Source organism: Monodon monoceros, unplaced genomic scaffold (assembly GCF_005190385.1).
Source record: "Monodon monoceros isolate NGI ecotype Baffin Bay Population unplaced genomic scaffold, NGI_Narwhal_1 Super_Scaffold_18, whole genome shotgun sequence".
Lineage (NCBI taxonomy): Eukaryota > Metazoa > Chordata > Mammalia > Artiodactyla > Monodontidae > Monodon > Monodon monoceros.
Window position 1 is genome coordinate 128,788,773 of NW_021703774.1, and position 22,286 is coordinate 128,811,058.

General features: G+C 41.2%; 1 pseudogene; it reads left to right on the forward strand.

The window, feature by feature from the left end:
• Positions 1-345: 345 nt before the first annotated feature.
• LOC114897965 overlaps positions 346-22,286 on the forward strand; it is a 115,146-nt pseudogene continuing 93,205 nt past the window's right edge.

Genomic DNA, 22,286 nt, shown 5'->3' on the forward strand with positions numbered 1-22,286 from the left:
AGCTGAAAGAACCCTCACATTCTAAAATGTAGATGCTAGGTACATATGCAGACGCTGTTAAAAGGTAGACCAGATAGCCTTGCAATATCCCACCACCTATATAAGAAAAGGTAAGAAACTCAAATTCAGTTTGCTTAAGTAGGAACTTCTTACTAATGAGTTGTTGGTTGCATATGAACTGTTGTGTCATCACTCCTCAGTTCCCCATGAGTTACTCACTTCTCAGGTCAGATGAGACTAGCTCTAAGAGAACCACTCCAAGAAATTGGGGATGCCTGCAAGAAGAGGAACATGGCTTCTCACTCCTCTCTGGATGCTGGCTGAGTTATAGACAGCCTCAGGCCCATGAAGGTGCTGCCTCCCGAGCAGAGGAGAGTGAGAAAGTTCTTGGGATTTTGACACATGATCCCTTCCCTATAGGTGGAGGCATATGTGAGCCCAGCATGGCTTGTCTCAGCACCCTGAAGGTGTGAGCCAGAGAAGCAGTTGGAAACAGCAGGGTAAGGAGAAAAAGCCACAGAGGAGCAGGGACACCACTATTCAGCATGGGAGGGATGCCTGAGTTTTCCACGGGCCCAGAGGATATTTTGAAGGTAACTGGATTTAAAGTCCCTGGAAGGTCATCCCAGCAGAAAACGGCAGTAAGGTGATTGCAAAAGCTGAGAGTGGAGGAGGGCAAGATATCAGCTGGATTGTGTGTCACTCACATGGATGTAAGGGGCTGCACAGTGTGTAGGTCCTCAGAGTGCCTCCAAGTAATCCACAGGCAACTGGCCAAAGACCAGGGTATGGAAGCCTCTAGAGACAGACAGGAGTAGCCGAGGGAGACATAAAACATTAACATCAGCACTAGGAAAGGATGTTTCTCTCTCTTCTTCCTCTTCCCCTCTCTTTTGCCCCGAATCTGGAGATCCAGTAGAAGTGAGGAGAATACACCCAGACATACACTTCTCATTCGCCGCTGAAGATTCCTGCCCATGACTCAGGCCTATGTTGAGGGTTGCAAATCAGGGGATGTTGGGAAAAACAGAAATTTTAACTTGGGAGTGAGACTGAAACTTTGGTTTAGGCTCAATGAAACTTGATGTTATAACTGAAAGTGACATTGTCCTTCTGGATCCAGTTTGCTCTCAAGATCCCATGCTTGTTGATGGATGAAGAAAACTTCAGACTTGCCAATGAAAGGTAATGCAGCCTTTCCTCACTTACCCGTACAGCATTGTCTTGGGTTCTCATTGTAACTTAAAGGGAAACGTTCACAAAGTTTAGAACCCTTGATGTCCCACAGATGAAGGAAGAGGATGTCCTCAAATTCCAAGCAGCAGGAATCCACTTAGGTGGTACAAACCTTGACTTCCAGATGGAACAATACATCTCCTAAAGGAAAAGTGATGACATCTACATTATAGATCTGAAGGGGACCTGGGAGAAACTCCTGCAGATGGCTTGTGCCATTGTTACCATTTAAAAACTGACTGATCAGTGTCATATCTTCCAGGAACACTGGCCAGAGGGCTGTGCTGAAGTTTGCTGCTGTCACTGGAGCCACTCCTATTGCTGTCCGCTTCACTCCTGGAACCTTCACTAGCCAGATCCAGGCAGCCTTCCAGGGGCCGCGTCTTCTGGGGGTTACTGATCCCAGGGCTGACGACCAGCCTCTCACAGAGGTGTTGTACATTAACCCACCTACCACTGCTCCCTGTAACACAGACTCTCCTCTGCGCCCTGTGGACACTGCCATCCTTGCAGCAACAAGGGAGTTCACTCAGTGGGTCTTAGGTGGTGGATCCTGACCCAGGAAGTTCTGCACATGCGTGGTACCATCCCGTGTGCACACCTTGGGAGGTCACGCCTGATCTCTGCTTCTACAGAGGTGCTGGAGAGACTGAAAAGGAAGAATAGGCCATGCTGAGAAGGCCATGGCCAAGGAGGAGCATCAGGGTGAATGGACTGCTGCAGCTCCCAAGTTCACTGTATTCTACCCGCGGTCGCAGACGGGTCTGAAGGTGCAGGTGCCTCTGTGCCTGCCCAGAAATTCCTGCACAAGACGGGAGCCCTCAGCCCCGTCTTACTAGGGATTTAGTAAGAAAAGCCATTTCCAGGGTATGTTATAATTAAAGTCATACTAATTCAGTCCAATCCTTAAACACCTACTCCACCTCACTCTGTACTGTGGGATAATTATATAATTATAACCCTGAGGCATTGCGGGACATGGGAGAAAGAATGAACCCTTCAAGTCTTTATGTTAATTGCATGTTACTGTTGTCTAATTATTTGTCAGGAGAAGGCAATGAAGAGTGATCATAAAAGCATAAAAGTTTTTGCAGCTCCAGGACTCCAGATCCCAGCTCTGCCACTTAGTAACTGCCTGCCACAGTTTCCTCATCTCTGTTGCTAGGAGTTTTTTTGGCATCCTCAAGGGAAGTTTTAGTGCCTAGAAAGATTAACCAGAGGCTTAGTTTTGGTTTTTTTAATTAATTTTTAAAATTAAAGTTACAAATTGAAAACTTGAATTGTTCTTTAAGCTTTTAAATTCGGCTTCAAATCTTATTAATCCATTTATAAGGCTAGTAAACATTTTTTTAAATTTTATCTTATTTATTTATTTAGAATTTTATTTATTTTTTATACAGCAGGGTTTTTTAGTTATCTATTTTAAACATATTGATGTATACATGTCAATCCCAATCTCCCAATTCATCCCACCACCCCCCTCCCCCCACTTTCCTGCCTTTGTGCCCATACGTTCGTTCTCTACATCTGTGTCTCTATTTCTGCCTTTCAAACTGGTACATCTGTACCATTTTTCTAGAGTCCACATATATGTGTTAATATACGATATTTGTTTTTCTCTTTCTGACTTACTTCACTCTGTATGACAGACTCTAGGTCCATCCACGTCTCCACAAATGACCCGATTTAATTCCTTTTTATGGCTGAGTAATATTCCATTGTATCTTCTTTATCCATTCGTCTGTCGATGGGCATTTAGGCTGCTTCCATGACCTGGCTATTGTAAATAGTGCTGCAATGAACATTGGGGTGCATGTGTCTTTTTGAATTATGGTTTTCTCTGGGTATATGCCTAGTAGTGGGATTGCTGGGTCATATGTTAATTCTATTTTTAGTTTTTTAAGGAACCTCCATACTGTTCTCCAGAGTGACTGTATCAATTTACATTCCCACCAACACTGCAAGAGGGTTCCCTTTTCTCCACACCTTCTCCAGCATTTGTTGTTTGAAGATTTACTGATGCTGCCCATTCTGACCTGTGTGAGGTGATACCTTATTGTAGTTTTGATCTGCATTTCTCTAATAATTAGTGATGTCGAGCAGCTTTTCATGTGCCTCTTGGCCATCTATATGTCTTCTTTGGAGAAATGTCTATTTAGGTTTTCTGCCCATTTTTGGATAAGGTTGTTTGTTTTTTTTAATATTGAGCTGCATGAGCTGTTTATATATTTTGGAGATTAATCTTTTGTCCGTTGATTCGTATGCAAGCATTTTCTCCCATTCCGAGGGCTGTGTTTTCGTCTTGTTTATAGCTTCCTTTGATGTGTGAAAGCTTTTAAGTTTCATTAGGTCCTATTTGTTTATTTTTGTTTTTATTTCCATTTCTCTAGGAGGTGGGTCAAAAAAGACCTTGCTGTGATTTATGTCAAGGAGTGTTCTTCCTATGTTTTCCTCTAAGAGTTTTATAGTATCTGGTCTTACATTTAGCTCTTTAATCCATTTTGAGTTTAGTTTTGTGTATGGTGTTAGGGAGTGTTTTACTTTCATTCTTTTACATGCAGCTGTCCAGTTTTCCCAGCACCACTTATCGAAGATGCTGTCTTTTCTCCATTGTATATGCTTGCCTCCATTGTCATAGATTAGTTGACCATAGGTGCATGGGTTTATCTCTGGGCTTTCTATCCTGTTCCATTGATCTATAGTTCTGTTTTTGTACCACTACCATATTGTCTTGATTACTGTAGCTTTGTAGTATAGTCTGAAGTCAGGGAGCCTGATTCCTCCATCTCCATTTTTCGTTCTCAAGATTGCTTTGGCTATTTGGGGTCTTTTGTGTTTCCATAGAAATTGTGAAATTTTTGTTCTACTTCTGTGAAAAATGCCATTGGTAGTTTGATAGGGATTGCATTGAATCTGTAGATTGCTTTGGGTAGTATAGTCACTTTCACAGTATCAATTCTTCCAATCCAAGAACGTGGTATACCTCTCCATCTGTTTGTATCATCTTTGATTTCTTTCATCAGTGCCTTATAGTTTTCTGAGTACAGGTCTTTTGTCTCCATAGGTAGATTTATTCCTAGGTATTTTATTCTTTTTGTTGTAATAGTGAATGGGGTTGTTTCCTTAATTTCTCTTTCTGATCTTTTGTTGTTAATGTATAGGATGGCAAGAGATTTCTGTGCATTAATTTTGTATCCTGCAACTTTATCAAATTCATTGATTAGCTCTAGTGGTTTTCTGGTGGCATCTTTAGGATTATCTATGTATAGTATCATGTCATCTGCAAGCAGTGACAGTATTACTTCTACTTTTCCAATTTGTTTTCCTTTTATTTCTTTTTCTTCTCTGATTGCCGTGGCTAGGACTTCCAAAACTATGTTGAATAATATTGGCGAGAGTGGACATCCTTGTCTTGTTCCTGATCTAAGAGGTAATGCTTTCAGTTTTTCATCATTGAGAATGATGTTTGCTGTGGGTTTGTCATATATGGCCTTTATTATGTTGAGGTAGTTTCCCCCTATGCCCACTTTCTGGAGAGTTTTTCTCATAAATGGGTGTTAACTTTTGTCAGAAGATTTTCTTCATCTATTGAGATGATCATTTGGTTTTTATTCTTCAGTTTGTTAATATGGAATATCACACTGATTGATTTACATATATTGAAGAATCCTTGCATCTCTGGGATAATTCCCACTTGATCATGATGTATGATCCTTTCAATGTGTTGTTGGATTCTGTTTGCTAGTATTTGGTTGAGGGTTTTTGCATCTATATTCATCAGTGATATTGGTCTGTAATTTTTTTTGTATGTGTGATATCTTTTTCTGGTTTTGGTATCAGGGTGATGGTGGCCTTGTAGAATGAGTTTGGGTGTGTTCCTTCCTCTGCAATTTTTTGGAATAGTTTGAGAAGGATGGGTGTTAGCTCTTCTCTAAATGTTTGATAGAATGCACCTGTGAAGCCTTCTGGTCCTGGACATTTGCTTGTTGAAAGGTTTTTAACCACAGTTTCAATTTCATTACTTGTGATTGTTCTGTTCATATTTTCTATTTCTTCCTGATTCAGTCTTGGAAGGTTATACCTTTCTAAGAAGTTGTCCATTTCTTCCAGGTTGTCCATTTTATTGGAATAGGGTTGCTTGTAGTGGTCTCTTATGATGATTTGTATTTCTGTGGTGTCCATTGTAACATCTCCTTTTTCATTTCTAATTTTATTGATGTGAGTCCTCTCCCTCTTTTTCTTGATGAGCCTGGCTAAAGGTTTATCAATTTTGTTTATTGTCTCAAAGAACCAGCTTTTAGTTTTCTTGATCTTTGTTATTGTCTTCTTTGTTTCTATTTCATTTATTTCTGCTCTGATCTTTATGATTTCTTTCCTTCTACTAACTTCGGATTTTGTTTGTTCTTCTTTCTGTAGTTCCTTTAGGTGTAAGGTTGGGTTGTTTATTTGAGATTTTTCTTGTTTCTTGAGGTAAGATTGTATTGCTATAAACTTCCCTCTTAGAACTGCTTTTGCTGCATCCCATAGGTTTTGGGTTGTCGTGTTTTTATTGTCATTTGTTTCTAGGTAATTTTTTATTTCCTCTTTGATTTCTTCAGTGATCTCTTGGTTATTTCATAACATAGTGCTTAGCCTCATGTGTTTGTGATTTTTACATTTTTTTCCCCGTAGTTTATTTCTAATCTCGTAACGTTGTGGTCAGAAAAGATGTTTTATATGTTTTCAATTTCCTTAAATTTACCAAGGCTTGATTTGTGACCCAAGATGTGATCTATCCTGGTGAATGTTCCTTGTGCACTTGAGAAGAAAGTGTAATCTGCTGTTTTCAGATGGAATGTCCTATAAATATCCATTAAATCTATCTGGTCTATTGTGTCATTTAAAGCTTGTGTTTCCTTATTAATTTTCTGTCTGGATGATCTGTCCATTGGTGTAGGTGAGGTGTTAAATTCCCCCACTATTATTGTGTTACTGTCGATTTCCTCTTTAACAGCTCTTAGCATTTGCTTTATGTATTGAGGTGCTCCTATGTTGGGTGCATATATATTTATAATTGTTATATCTTCTTCTTGGATTGGTCCCTTCATCGTTATGTAGTATCCTTCCTTGTCTCCTATAACATTCTTTATTTTAACGTCTATTTTATCTGATATGGTTATTGCTACTCCAGCTTTCTTTTGATTTCCATTTGCATGGAGTATCTTTTTCCATCTCTTCACTTTCAGTTTGTATGTGTCCCTAGGTCTGAAGTGGGCCTCTTGTAGACAGCATATATATGGGTCTTATTTTTATATCCATTCAGCGAGCCTGTGTCTTTTGGTTGAAGCATTTAATCCATTCACATTTAAGGTAATTATCAATATGTATATTCCTATTACCATTTCCTTAATTGTCTTGACTTTGTTTCTGTAGGTCCTTTTCTTCTCTTGTGTTTCCCACTTAGAGAAGGTCCTTTAGCATTTATTGTAGAGCCGGTTTGGTGGTGCTGAATTCTCTTAGCTTTTGCTTATCTATAAAGCTTTTGACTTCTCCATCAAATCTGAATGAGATCCTTGCGGGGTAGAGTAATCTTGGTTGTAGGCTCTTCTGTTTCATGACTTTAAATATATTGTGCCACTCCCCTCTGGCTTATAGAGCTTCTGCTGAGAAATCAGCTGTTAACCTTATGGGAGTTCCCTTGCATGTTATTTGTCATTTTTTCCTTGTTGCTTTTAATTTTTATTTATTTATTTATTTATTTTTGCTGTGTTGGGTCTTTGTTTCTGTGTGAGGGCTTTCTCTAGTTGCGGCGAGTGGGGGCCACTCTTAATCGCGGTACGCAGGCCTCTCACTATCGCGGCCTCTCTTGTTGCGGAGCACAGGCTCCAGATGTGCAGGCTCAGTAGTTGTGGCTCATGGGCCCAGTTGCTCCGCGGCATGTGGGATCCTCCCTGACTAGGGCTTGAACCCGTGTCCCCTGCACTGGCAGGCAGACTATCAACCACTGTGCCACCAGAGAAGCCCCCTTGTTGCTTTTAATGATTTTTCTTTGTCTTTAATTTTTGTCAGTTTGATTACTATATGTCTTTGCATGTTTCTCCTTGGGTTTATTCTGCCTGGGACTCTCTGTGCTTCCTGGACTTGGGTGGCTATTTCCTTTCCCATGTTAGGGAAGTTTTTTTTTTTTTTTTGCAGTACGCGGGCCTCTCACTGTTGTGGCCTCTCCCATTGCGGAGCACAGGCTCCGGATGTGCAGGCTCAGCGGCCATGGCTAATGGGCCCAGCTGCTCCGCGGCATGTGGGATCTTCCTGGACTGGGACACGAACCCGTGTCCCCTGCATCGGCAGGCAGACTCTCAACCACTGTGCCACCAGGGAAGCCCTAGGGAAGTTTTTGATGATAATCTCTTTGAATATTTTCTTGGTTCCTTTCTCTCTCTCTCTTCTCCTTCTGGGACCCCTATAATGCAAATGTTGGTGTGTTTAATGTTTTCACAGAGGTCTCTTAGGCTGTGTTCACTTCTTTTCACTCTTTTTTCTTTATTCTGTTCTGTGGCAGTGAATTCCACCATTCTATCTTCCAGGTCACTTATCCTTTCTTCTGCTTAAGTTATTCTGCTATTGATTGATTCTAGTGTATTTTTCTTTTCAGTTATTGTATTGTTCATCTCTGTTTGTTTGTTCTTTCATTCTTCTGGGTGTTTGTTATTTAATTCTTCTAGATCTTTGTTAAACACTTATTGCATCTTCTCATTCTTTTTCTCCATTCTTTTTCCAACGCCCTGTATCATCTTCACTATCATTATTCTGAATTCTTTTTCTGGAAGGTTGCCTATCTCCACTTCATTTAGTTGTTTTTCTGGGATTTTATCTTGTTTCTTCATCTGGTACATAGCCCTCTGCCTTTTCATTTTTCTATCTTTCTGTGAATCTGGTTTTTGTTCCACAGGCTTCAGGATTGTAGTTCTTTTTGCTTCTGCCCTCTGGTGGATGAGGCTCTCTAAGAGGCTTATGCAAGCTTCCTGATGGGAGGGACTGGTGGTGGGTAGAGCTGAGTGTTGCTCTGGTGGGCAGAGCTCAGTAAAACTTTAATCCATTTGTCTGCTGATGTGTGGGGCTAGGTTCCCTCCCTGTTGGTTGTTTGGCCTGAGGCAACCCAGCACTAGAGCCTACAGGCTCTTTGGTGGGGCTAATGGAGGACTCTGGGAGGGCTCACACCAAGTGGTACTTCCCAGAACTTCTGCTGCCAGTGTCTTTGTCCCTGTGGTGAGCCACAGCCACCCCCCGCCTCTGTAGGAGACCCTCCAACACTAGCAGTTGTGTCTGCTTCAGTCTCCTATGGGGTCACTGCTCCTTCCCCCTGGGTCCTCATGCACACACTACTTTGTGTGTGCCTTCCAAGAGTGCAGTCTCTGTTTCCCCCAGTCCTGTTGCAGTCCTGCAATCAAATCCCGCTAGCCTTCAAAGTCTGATTCTCTGGGAATTCTTCCTCCCATTGCAGGACCCCAGGTTGGGAACCCTGATATGGGGCTCAGAACCTTCATTCCAGTGGGTGGACTTCTGTGGTATAATTGTTCTCCAGTTTGCGAGTCACCCAACCAGGCACCCAAACAGTCACCCAACATGTCTTTGGATGTGGGGTATCTTTTTTGGTGGGTTCCAGTGTATTCCTGTCAATGATTGTTCAGCAGTTAGCTGTGATTCTGGTGCTCTCTCAAGAGGGAGTGAGATAAGGCTGGTAAATTTTAACAACTTTTGAGGAAGCCTATGACTAGCATTTGACTTTCATTTACAAACTTGGTTAATTAAACGTCTTTAAATATTTTAAAGTGCACTTATAGGTTTAATGTATTTCATCCCTTTCTTAGGGATTTCAGTTGTCTGACAACAAATAAAATTTCCTTAATTAAAAAAAAACCTTAAGTCTAATAAATTAAGCTTAGAAATGTGGGTAACTGTAGCTCTCAGATATTCTAATACAGTAGATAACTTAGTGAGACTTCAAATGAAAATCACAAGTTTAATCAGGTATTCAATTACATAATGTAAGTTGGATTCACAAGTCTGTCACTTTGTTTGGCCAAAGTCATGTAAACATTAGAAATATGTAAAACTTGCATAGATTCCTCAGCCTTAAAGATTAACATTTAACAATTCTCTATTTGTTTAGACAAATATATCATCAAAAGTCACTGAGGTTTCTTTCAACTGAGAGACCTGGAACTTCAGCTACCTGGACTGACTCCTCTCACACCTCACTTAGAAAACCAGTGTATCTCCCCATGTCATACGTGGGTTGCCTTTCTGAATTTGCTTGTTTGTCACCAAAGACTCCAGAGTTCAGCCAGGATGCTGACTGGATTCCTGTTGACTCTGCTTGGATGTGCTGAACTTCATTCATAGTTGCAGATCAATTTCAAGAAGTGGCTATTTGTGTCGCTCTCATCCCTGCAGTCAATTTATACATATTTCTATGTGTATGCTCTAGGAAGCCTGTAACTCTTACCCAAGTCAGTCTCTTGGTTGGGTTTTGCGTTTCTTTGGCAAAACCTTAACATCTGTAAGTACCTTCCCATTTTTTTCCAGGTTCCTAGAGTCACATAACCCTTGTTATTGATATTGAAATTGAATATATGCATTGTGTATTAGATATTGAAATGATAACTGATTGAGTTTCAACTATCTCTTATTGCTTCACTTGTGGTCACAATATGTGAGGTCAGTCTATTAGCAATCTATACATTTGGAATTATAAAACCCACCTTACAAGGTTGTTGTAAATTAGCATTAATTAATGTTAAACACCTACCCCAGTGATGGTACATTGTAGGCATTCAGTCAGCCATGGCCACTACTACTGTTTTCACAATTCATTGATCCTAATGTATTTTATAATAACTAACCCTGCTCATTACCTCAATGGTCAACTTAAATTCCATCGCTAATTATGACACCATTGCACCCTTGCATAAATCCTCAGCTGTCTTGCCCCTTTGTTTCCTCATCAGACTGCTATGGCAAACCACCACCCTGTGTAAACCCATCTCTTTATCTACCCACACAGCTGAAAGTGGCCCGAAAAAACCACACTAACATGTTCACTGGTCTCCCTTGAATTATTGTTTACTCACTTTAATGCTGCCTGGCAGTCACAGTCTATTTTCTGAATCCATTCACTTTCCCACTCTCCTCAACCACCATTTTATACCTTTTCATCTCTCCTTAAATTGCCACCCTTACTCTGAGCTCATGAGCTTGCTTCCAATGTCACTAAGAAAACACAGGCACTCAGATAATAACTTCCACATGCTCCCATCTCCATATGCAACCACCTCTCTGCATCTGTGCATATTTCTCCCGGATGAACTCCTAGCAAAAGCCATCCCCTCTGTTTGTGCACTAGGTCTCATCTCCTCTTGTCTATGTGGGAACACTGCTCCTGCAATCTCCCCTCTCTCTCTAGCATTATCAATCTTTTCCTCTCTAGTAGATCTTTTCCATTTGCCTACACAATTGCTGTTAGTTCTCCCATCTGTTTCCCAACCTTCTCTTGACTCCATTTCTTGTCCAATAAAGTTCCTTTTTTTTAATTTTTTATTACTCCCTTTTCAAAATTCCTTGAAGGGGTTGTCTCCATTTCTTTTCTTCTATTATCTCTTGAGCATAGTCCAATCAGGCTGTTGGCACATCACTCCAGGCAAACTGTTTTTATCAAGGTTACAAATGACCACTATTTTCTAAATCCCATGCTCAATTCTCCAACCTCATCTCATTTGACCTATCTGTAGAATTTAACATGCTGAACGTCTTTCTTCAATGCACTTTCTTGTTGTTTTTCTTACCCATTAGCAGCTCCTTCTCATCCTGCTTTGCTGTTTCTCCTTATCTCCCTGATCTCTTAGCATTCAGTTAAGAAGCTCAATCCTTAGACCTCTATGCCTTTCTCTCCACTCTTTTCCCCTTGGTGCTATTATCGAGCCTCATAATTTTAAATACTATCTATACACCAGTGGACCCCAGATTTATGTTTCCATAATGGACCTGTCTACTCAACATCTCTACCTGGGAGTCTAAAGAGCATCCCAAACTCAACATTGTCCAAAATTGAAGTCCTGTGCTTTCCCCAACAAACTTACCACAGTCTTCTCCATTTCAGGAAATAGCAACTCTAGCCTTCCATTTACGTATGGCAAAAATCTTGGAGTCATCCTTGACTCCATTCTTTTTCTTCCAACCTGTATCTGATCCACCAGCAAATTATATCAGCTTTATATAAAAAATATATCCAGAATCCAACCATTTCTCACCACCTCCACAGCTACTACAGTGAGTCAAGCAACTCTCCTCTCTCACCTAGATTTAAAGCAAAAGCCTCCTTACTGTTCTCCCTGCTCCTATCTTACTCCCACTTCAATTTATCCCCAACAACCACGTGGAATGTTTTTAAAAATTTTAAGTCAGATCATGTTATTCCTTTTCTAATGGCTGACATTTCACTTACAGAAAAAATTAAAGTCTTTACAATGGTACACAAGACCCGACATGATCTGGAGGTCCATCATTTCTCAGATTGCATTTTCTACTACTGTTTTTCCTCACTCATTTGACTCTAAAATGCTAAGCGTATTCCCACTTTGAGGCATTTGCACTATTACCCATGCTGGGAGTGCTCCTCCCTAAATATTCACACTTCTTACTCCCCAGCTTCCTTCAGGTCTTTAATCAATTGTCATTGTATCAGATAGGTTGGGCTAGGTTATGCTTCAGTAACAAGCACCCCTGAGCCTCAGCAGCTTAAAACAAGTCATAATGCATGTCCATTTTGGGGTGGCTGGGCTCTGCCCCATGTTATCCTCACTCCAGGTCCCAAGATGATGGAACAGCACTTTTGGACCATTGCTGTGGCACAGGGGAAGGAAAAGCATGAAGAATCTTATACTAGCTCTTAAAGCTTATGTGCCAAAATAGCAAAAATCACTTCTACTCATATTTTATCAGCCAAAGCAAGTGACTGGGCATCTCTAATTCCAAAGTAGCAAGGAAATATAATCTATCATGTGCCCAGAAGAAGAACCAGAAATATTGATCAACAGGACTATGATATTAATGGTTATCAGTCATCATGTAACTGAGACCTTCCCTGGCCACATATGAAATATGCAATTCTTCCTGACCACCTTCCAATTTCCCTAGTCCCCTTAATTACTTTATTTATCTCTTTAGCATCTATCACTACCTACACATAAGATATATATTACATGTTTATCTTGCTTGTTTTATATCATCTTCCATCAGAATGTAAACTCCAAGGGAAAAGAGAGTCTTGCTGTTTTATTCAATATTGTGTTCCCAGTGCCTAGAATAGTAACTGCATACAGAGGCTTTAAATTAAAAGCCTCTATACATAACAAGAAGGATACAATTAGCGATACATGTAATATATACTTTGATTTTTCAGTTGCTCAGGCTTGGAATTTGGCTTACACCAGGGTTGGTAATATTCATTTATTCAACAAATTCGAGTATATACTTAACTTATGCAAGGTTCTGTGCATCAAGAAGAACATCCTCATTTTCATACATACCAGATCCATGGGAAGCACTTATTACCTTTCTCATTGTACACTACTTCTGCCAATGGAGGAGAAGGGGCAGCTTGACCTTCATGGAGACAAAAATCATAAGCTTCCTTTTTTCAGCTAAGATCTGGCTGATATCATGCTTTCTTGTTCAGAAATACAAGAAAGTCTCATAAGTGACAAGCATACTTCCTAATTTCTCCTTCCTGACCCATTTGCATTTCATCACATGCGCAGGCCCTCCAGTAAGCAACACTTACTCCAATAATGAAGCTCCCCGCATCTTAATTTGAAAAGCCTTCATCAGCTTGAGTTTAGCCTCTGTGCCTGATGGTCTTCTTTAATGAATCAAATAATGCATTTCTCACTTGTAATTAAATGATACTTTAAAAGGCTCTGTCTTCTTCAAAAGACTCATGTGGAATTCATCTTTGCATGATTACACTCAGCACCTAGGGTAGACACGGGGGTGGGACTATGGATATTCACCAGGTCCTTGAAGGCAAATCATAAAAGAACTTAGTAGAGAAGCTAAAAAAATAAAAAGGTCTTAGTAGAAAATGAAGTTAAGAGGTAAATATCAAATCCAAGGCTAGCTTGCTTCCCCGCTTAGAGATATTACTGCCGAGCCCACTAGTCCATTATTGCCACCAAGCTTTATTTTGTTTTTTGTTTGTTTGTCTTTGCAAAGACCACATCAAGTTGTGTAAAATATTTGAGGGAGTAATAAGTGCATTTGCATATGATGTGCATAGAATTACACACCATCTTCAGGAAAATTCAGAGTTAAAATTAGTAATATTTTTTCTTATTGTGCTTTCCTTAGTTTCTGTGCCTCAGTCTTCCTGGCTCTCCACTCCCTATAGGAAAAAAATGCAGTGTTTCCTGGCTGGCACCCAATCTATCACCTGCCATCACCTGACCTCTCTTTTCCTGTTCTTTACATTATCTTAGGCACCAGACCCACAAAACTACTCACTGTTTTCTAACATGGCATGAGAAATTACTATCTGTTGACTGTCCATTAGCCACTTTTTCACTTTCTTCCTTCCTAACAGAGCCATGGTTTTCTTCCTTCTGGCATTTGTTTACTGTATACTATAGTGGCCCTCACAAAGCTCCAGGGTATAAGTTTTTGATTAGTTTAAGCTCACCTGGCAGATCCATCCCCTTGGCAAGTGACTCGTTTAGGCATGGGTACATGATGCAATCCCGGCCAATGAGAAGTACAGGAAAGGGAAACCTGTTAGGGGATTTCTTGGAAAGTTTCCTGAGTCTTCAAAGAGGACACCAAAAAAGACCCTCACCTCTTTTCTGCTTCTAGACATGGCGACAGAAGGAGGTGATGCCTAGAACAGCTTCAGCATCACATAACCATGAAAGCAGGTAACACACGTGAGATGGCAGAGGAGAAAGATGGAAACTGAGATCTTGAAGAGGTCATTGTGTCCCTGGTTTAAGCAATCATAATACAATCATAATTATGACTTAAGTCCTGGGCACTGTTATGAGCAATTTACACATGTTCACTCATTTAATCCACACAACTATCTTATGCAGTGGGTGTTTTTATTGTTTCTATTTTACAGTTGAGCGAACAGAACCAGGGAGGGGTTAATGTGCCAAGGTCACTTTCCTTAGTTATTTGTTTGCTTTTTCAGTCTTTTATTATACAAAATTTAAAGAATATATTAAAATAGAGAACAGCATAATGAATCCCCAGGTACCCATCCATCATCCAGTTTAAACAATTAGCAACTCATGACCAGTCTTGACTCATCTATGCCCCTGTCCACTTTTCCTCTGCCCCACATTATTTTGAAGCAAATCCCAGACCTCATATCATTTCATTCTGGATTACATCATGTGTGACAGAAACTAAAAACTGCTTTTATTGGGTCTTCTGTTACAGCTAAAACTAGTCTCTAACTATTAATAAATTTCTTATCATAAAATTTGAAAATATAGATAAGCTCAAGGCAAAATATAAAAAATCATCTACAATATGATCACCTGGTAATAACAACTAGTAATTTAGTGTACTTCCTTTCAGTACTTTGTATAAGTTTGTTTTGAATGTGAGATTGTATTTTTTCTATTTATTATGACCTGAGCATTTTCCATCCTCATCCCAGCCCCCATGATCTTTGGGTGCTGGGCTCCCTCTATCCTTCCTTCTACTAGGAACTTGAAAAAGTGTTTCCTTTGCTCTTTGTACAATACCTCCACCATGGTACTTTAACAACATGCTGCAATTGTCTGCTTATCTGTGTTCCTGACTAGTCCAGGGCACGCTGAGCTCAGAGACCATTTATAAGGGGTTTTTTTTTTTAAGTCTCTGCTGCCTATATTGTTATCAGACAAAAGTAATTATTGGAAGGATGTTGTTGAACATGGTGGTTCCTGCATTATGCAGTGTCTACTCCATAAGGATCCAGTGGAGAAGCTTTCCTCTCATCCCAGGGGTAGGTAAAACCATGTTGCTTCTGAAAAACAGATGTGCTTTCTTTAGTGGATGCCATGAGCAGTTGCAATATTAGTTTGTGTCTTCATTTTTGCTTTGGTCACTAGATAGCTCAGAGCTGACATTGTGGCTTTCAAAGCACTAGCTGTCTCACTAATTTTATTTTATTTTATTTTCCCTTCACCATGAATTACTTATATGTGAAATAATCACATGATATCATGAAAGGACCATTTTTGACATGTTAATTCATGACTTTTCTTTTCTTCCTTCTTCTCTGAAAGTAGCATGCAAGTTCTGTGCTTTCTTGCTTTACAGGTGATAAAATTATGGTTGACTTCCCTTTCTGGATTCGTTTAGAAAAGCCTAAAATCTTTAAGGAGGATGAGCTAAGTGTCCTGCATGGAGAGAAAGGGCTTTTGAGGGAAACTTGGAAAGAGGAGGATTTCCTCCAGAAGCCAAAGTGATTCTCATAGTCTTTGGATCTGTGGCCTTAGAGAGAGCAGAGGGAAGCAGAGCTCACAAAAGTGGCAAGACGCCAGGTGGGAAGGGTGGCCAGCCCACCTACCCAGTAGGAGTGGGCTTGGATTAGATATTAAGTTTGACATATAGAAAACAAAGGAATACAATACTTTTTATATACCTGACTTTGCAGACTGGGATTCATATTCACTAACTGTACTTGTGAATTTGTGAAAGTCATGCCATATCCTTTGTGGAATGAGACATTGTACAAACAAACAAATAGAGAAGAAAACCAGCATTAGCATGGAAAGAATGTGAGCTTTGGAGGCAGACCTGTCATTACTCTACTTCAGGCTGTTAATTTTTTCCTTGGATTTCTCTAATCACCTCCCAACTGTTCTAGCAGCACCCAATCTTACCTGCTACAATACCTCCTTCACCCAGCCATCAGAGTTGTCTTTTGCAAATGCAGATCCATTTGGGTCACTCCCCTCCTTAAAGCTCTACATTAGATCCCATTTGTCTTCAGGATACAGTTGGAGTCCACAAGGGCCTTCATCATTTGCTTCTTGCCTACCTTCATAGCCTCATCTTCTAAAAACACCCCCCATTCTGACCCAAACTTGACTCTCATGCAATAGTGTCCTACTTGCTATTCTGCAAATGCACTATCTCCCTCTCTTTCCTGGTTTTTGCACACGCTCTTCTTGTTGCTCATAATGCCTTTGCATTGATGAACCCCTGCTCTTTCAGAACTCTTCCCAGGTGTTGCTGTCAGCCTTCTCCAGCTCTGCCCTCTCCACGTGAGTTAGATGTGTCTCTGCTATGTGTTCCCAGAACATCTTAAGGTTACACCTATGTCACTTACCACAGTGATTTTGAACTGCATGTGTCACAGTAAGAATGTGGAAACTTGTCTACAGTTGGGGTTCCAGTATCTACAGATATGTTTGATGCATGGTAAAATGAGAGCAGGAAGACATTGCAAGGAGGGGTGTTGGGAGTCTAGAGGAAACGAGGAAGAAGTCTGGTGCCATGGTCCACATTTGGCAACAGAACCTGAAGGCAGTGGTTTGGAGTACAACATGAGGACGTACTCATACATGCCTGAGGCAAAGACTGCTAAACTCTGCCCTGACATCCATTCTCTTTGTTTTCTTTTTTAGTAATTAAAAAACCTCCAAAGTTTCAGGTGGTCACATGGCTACCAGCCAAAGGTTACATTCTCCCAGCCTCCCTTGCAATTAGATATGGTCATGTGACTAAAGTCAGGCCAATAGGATGGAAGTGTAAATGATGTATGGAAACTACCAGTCATCACTTTAAAAACAAAGTTGCGGGCTTCCCTGGTAGCGCAGTGGTTGAGAGTCCGCCTGCTGATGCAGGGAACATGGGTTCGTGCCCCGGTCCGGGAAGATCCCACATGCTGCGGAGCGGCTGGTCCTGTAAGCCATGGTCGCTGAGCCTGTGCGTCCGGAGCCTGTGCTCCGCAACGGAGAGGCCAGAACAGTGAGAGGCCCGCGTACCGCAAAAAAAAAAAAAAAAAAGAAAGAAAAAACAAAGTTACTTAGTCTGACTTCCTCTTTCCCCTTCCTGCAGGCTGAAATGCAGATATAGATGAAGAAACCTGGATTCCTGAATGACTCTGTGGAGCAGAACAGCCCACCCAGGCTAGAGAGCTCACCTAGCTAAATTCTGTTTTATGAGAATGTAGCAAACTTCTGCTGTGTTTAGTTAAGGTGACCATATAAGTCTTAAGCTGTCTTCCAGGTATTCCATCCAGAAAAATGTGGGATTTACCAATGAGAAGGGGAACTCAGGGTGGAGGGAGGATTATAAGAAATCATGCCAGGGTGAATCTCCCACAGGAGGCACTGTGCAGTGTGAGGCCTTTGCAGGATCCCATTAAGAACTCCAAGTGTTGAGCCCAATGGGAGACCCAGCATTTAGGCTTCTGCTGTGCCTGGGTGTTGACTGCCAAGGGAAGAAGGATCAAAGAGCACCACTTAAATAGAAGAATTCTGCTTCCCTCTTCCCCACTCTTCTTTAAGGGCCAAAAACACTAGAGAAGAAAGGGAAGAAAGGAAGAAAAGTGAAAGAGAAAAGCACACTCCCGTCCACGGTAGACAACGAGTCTCCTGAGCTGGGAGGAAGATGATTAAGTTGGATATGATTTTGAAGGTTTAAGCTGGATCAATTGTATTATATTGCATTTTTTTAAATATCTGAAAATGAGCATAAAGTTTTTCCTAAAATGTCATTTAGGGAAGAGAGAGTGAGATTCAACAGCTCCTTTTAGGGGCAGTCACTGGAACAAATAATATTTTTCATGTTTGTGCTCTACTGAGTTTAGAACATTCAACACACTGGTTATAAAATGGAAAACAAAACAAAACTTGGTAGAATTATGGCTCTAGCCACCCTCCCACCCTGATTTGGCTGTAGGCTTCCTTCTTATGAAAAGAACAGTGTATGAAAAGGGGAAGGAGAGAGGGGTGAAGTGGTCAGAGGGAGAGATGAATCCCTGGGATCTAGACCTAGGAACCCCAGTGGCATTAGAGGCCAAGGGCAAATCAGCATTACCATGTTGAGGGCATTCAGCAAAACACTGCAGGGCATTAGGGGGTAAATGCTTCTCCATCACTCCTGAAGTTTTCTTCTTTGTGGAATGAACTCAGTGAAAGTCACACTCTCAGCCACTCACTGTCCCCTTTTTCCCTCCCAGGAGAGTTGGAAAAACTTAAATGATTAGTAAGAAAAAAGTGGCCTAGGCAGCTGAACTCTTCCCTTACTCCTTCTAAGAGTAAGCTGCCCCAAGGGCCATAATTCTAGTCTACCTCTCCATGCCCCAAATGGCATAGGCAACTTACCCTCCATGGGGAAAGAATTAGCATTTGGGGCCCTCTCAACCCAACCCCTAGGGCATCAATATGCTTGAGCAGAAAAACAGCACACTCTAGACAACAGAAACAACGGCCAGAAGACAGGGAAGGGAGAGATGACCAGAAAGCAGCTCAGACTGTATGTAAGACATTCCAACCCCATGTTGGAGCCCCAGAGAGATGCAAAAGAAAAAAAAAAAAGGTATGAATAAGCCATATTGCAGATGAAGACTGGTAATAGAGCAGATTTAGGGGCAAACATTTAAAGTGACTTAACCCCTGGTTCCATCAGCTATGGCAATGAAGGGGAGATTTGGGCTGCAATAATCAACTAATACTTGAAGACCTCCTGATAGGTAAGTAATACTATTTCAGGTGTTTTATAGAACTTAGGAGATAAGCAGTCTAACACCTAATAAGTTTATAGTCTAATACAATTTACTGAAATGTCAACTTTTCTTCCTGCCACGGAAGGAAACAAACCCACATTTTCCTCAGAGGCTTCCACTCAAATTCTTTCCAGTTTCACCCCTCCTTGTTTTATTGATTCTGCAGGTTGGTGGAGAAGGTGTGAGATTAGATTAGTTTAAAGGAACCAACCAATAAGATCCAACTGACCCACTCAAAGCCTATTGAAGGACTAAGATCTTTAGGATGCAGCGTTTTGCAGATGCTCAAATCAAATCAATTAAAAAAACCCAAAACCAGAGATGTAGATATGCTTCACCATTCTTAACTGATTTTTGTTGTTGTTGTTGTTGCAGGATAAAATTCTGAATTCAGCAAAATTCTTGTCCTAAATAAGTGTTTCATAATGATATTCATACAAGTTCTTGTTACAACTCAGCTAACGAGGCCCAGATTGGTTGTGGTTGAGTTATATTTGCCATTTTGTGGGCTACATGTTTGTAAATCAGCCAGATCATTTCCTTATTGGGGTCATTTGGGGGTTTTGGGGTGGTGTAACGAGGTCCCTCCTTTTTACTCCTTTGGTTCTTCATTAGTCATTTTGTGTGCAACAAGCATGAAGAAGCAGATCATGTATATGCTTTGGGAAAATCAGCAGACTTTCAAAGCATGTGCTGTTGTAGATGACTCAAGGTGTTGAAAACCTTTTTTCTTAAACTTGCTGTAGTTCTGAGAGAAGCTCTCAGAAGTCGAAAATGAGGGTAGGTTGGCATGAAGGAAAGACAGCTACTTTTGGTGGCAGGAAGCTCTATGCTCTGCAATTACTTGCTATAACATTAGGTGAGTCCCTTTAGCTGTCTGAGTCTCAGCTTTCCCATCTGCAGAATAGGATAGGAATACTTCAACCATGAGATTAATGCTAGCCTTGGTGGCACTGCTTATGTAAAGACCTAATCCACATTGGGTACTCAAAGATGGTGACACAGTGACTTTGGTATCAGCGACAAATAATAGAAAATCCAGAATGATTTGCTAAATAAAGGCAAGAGGAAATGAGCATTTCAGAAAAATGCAGTTTTGAAAATGTGCTGTTAGTCAAGTAGGGATATCAGGAAGGAATAAATTGAACAAAAGCATAGACTTCACTTTGTGTTGCATACCATAGTGATTTACAAAGACCAAATAGACATGGCCCTTTCCTTGAGGCTCACTCCCCCCTGTTAGAGATCTGAGTGCTAGACATGTGTAAACCTCTGAAACAGTAAGTTAATAGAGGTCAGCCAGTACCAAAATCATTGCCTGCCACATAGTTGATACTCCATAAATATTTGTCAAGTGAATGAATAGAGTCTATCTCTCTCTAACCAAATAATAGATTGTGTGGCTTCAAAACTTTCAGAATAGAGGAGTAAGAAAAACAAATCACTGGTGAAAATGATAAAAGAAGCATTTAAAATCTCTGAAAATTGTCCTAAAGGCATACAGCAAAGAGAGAAAGATTCATTCAAAAAAATCTACTAAATCTTGGTAAGAACAGTGAGAGTCTATGACATCTGAGCCAGAACTCACTCTTTTACCCCTCTCTATAGCTGCTTCATGTTATAGACGCTCTGCTCCAGCCATGTGCAGCCACGAAGACGGGGGCTCCCTCTCCCTCCAACCCCCAGTTTGGAGCTGAAGTTTCCCACACGGAAGGGCAGGCTGCCGTTTCTTATCTTCCGCGGCCCCATGTTTCAGAAGATCTATTCTGGGCAAGCATGGCTAAAAGGATGGAGTTTCCCTTCCTCACCCAGCTCTAATGCATAGGATGGAAGCTCTCCTCTGAGTGCAGAGGCTGAGAACGCTGGAGCCCTATCACCCCCATCCCAACTTGCTTGGAGGGTGGAGGTTCCATGCCAGGAGGGGAAAGCCAAGAAGTTCAGGGGCTACCACCTCATCCAGTGCTCACTCATAGAGCGAGGGTGTCATTTTAATAAAAATAAGTATCTGTCCCCAGCTCTGCTGCAGTGGCATAGGGGTTCTGCTCAGGACAAAGGCGGCTCATAAGGACTGAAGAACGCCACAGCTCTGCCTGAGGGATGGACTTCATTTGGAACAGTGTGGAGCACCCCATACCTAAAGCAGTGGTAAAACCAATGGGGATCTTGGTGGAGAGCAATTAAAAGGAGGCTGGTAGCTCCATTGTACAAGAACAGTGGCAGAGCAGAAGTGTAGTAGAAGCAAGCAGAGAAAGACAGCTAAGAGGAGCGCCTCCTGGGATCACAGTCAATTGTGTAGTCAGGAAGGATGCATTCATGTGCTAGGCTGCACAGTCCAGAAACAATCAGAGTGGGATGTGGGGTGGACTTGAAAGTATCTCTCAAGTTGTACGCAGAGCTATTAACCTAGGGCAGAAGCTGCACTAGCACAAAGGGCTTAAACACAGCCTCTGACCCAGTGGTGACTGAGCAATAAGCTACTCTGACCCAGGGGTTACTCCTAAAAAGCCAGGTTTAAAAATAAAAATCACACGTATCCGTGGCCATCTGGAAGCCTGTGTGAATGCCCAAGGCTGTACTGCTGAGAAGGGATAAGAGAGGGAGCCTCCACACTACAGTGCCTCACAGGACATGGGGCAAAAAAAGAAACTCCCTGAATTGTGATAGAAACCTCCAAACTACATACACATTCATTGTTTTTTTTTTTACATCTTTATTGGAGTATAATTGCTTTACAATGGTGTGTTAGTTTCTGCTTTATAACAAAGTGAAGCAGTTATACATATACATATGTTCTCATATCTCTTCCCTCTTGCATCTCCCTCCCTCCCAACCTCCCTATCCCACCCCTCTAGGTGGTCACAAAGCACCGAGCTGATCTCCCTGGGCTATGCGGCTGCTTCCCACTACCTATCTATTTTACGTTTGGTAGTGTATATATGTCCATGCCACTCTCTCGCTTTGTCACAGCTTACCCTTCTACCTCCCCATATCCTCAAGTCCATTCTCTAGTAGGTCTGCGTCTTTATTCCTATCTTACCCCTAGGTTCTTCATGACAATTTTTTTCTTAAATTCCATATATATGTGTTAGCATACGGTATTTGTCTTTCTCTTTCTGACTTACTTCACTCTGTATGACAGACTCTAGGTCTATCCACTTCATTACAAATAGCTCAATTTCGTTTCTTTTTATGGCTGAGTAATATTCCATTGTATATATGTGCCACATCTTCTTTATCCATTCATCTGTTGATGGACACTTAGGTTGCTTCCATGTCCTGGCTATTGTAAATA